Genomic DNA, 280 nt, shown 5'->3' with positions numbered 1-280 from the left:
AGGAAGAACTCGACCACCTTATCACATTGGTTCATCGAGAACTCGTTTATTGGCAATAATCAGAAGGCTTATATGTGGTACATAATTAGCTCATGCATATTGCAAAACTTAAGCTGCTGATTGGCTGTATTATATCTATTTTGCTATAAGTCTATTGGCATCTAAAGCATTTAGGTACTTTCCACTCTGCTCTATGTCTCTTTGTTCAAGCTTAATGTCCCTTTGTTTCTCCTTTGGTCACTTTGTTTCTTCTTTGATCACCAAGGAAGAACACCAGATG

Source organism: Empidonax traillii, unplaced genomic scaffold, assembly GCF_003031625.1.
Source record: "Empidonax traillii isolate 1590-97213 ecotype Southwest subspecies unplaced genomic scaffold, ASM303162v1 scaffold6:size4315531, whole genome shotgun sequence".
In the NCBI taxonomy this organism is placed as follows: domain Eukaryota; kingdom Metazoa; phylum Chordata; class Aves; order Passeriformes; family Tyrannidae; genus Empidonax; species Empidonax traillii.
The sequence above is the reverse complement of the archived record's forward strand: the minus strand, read 5'-3'. Positions refer to the sequence as shown.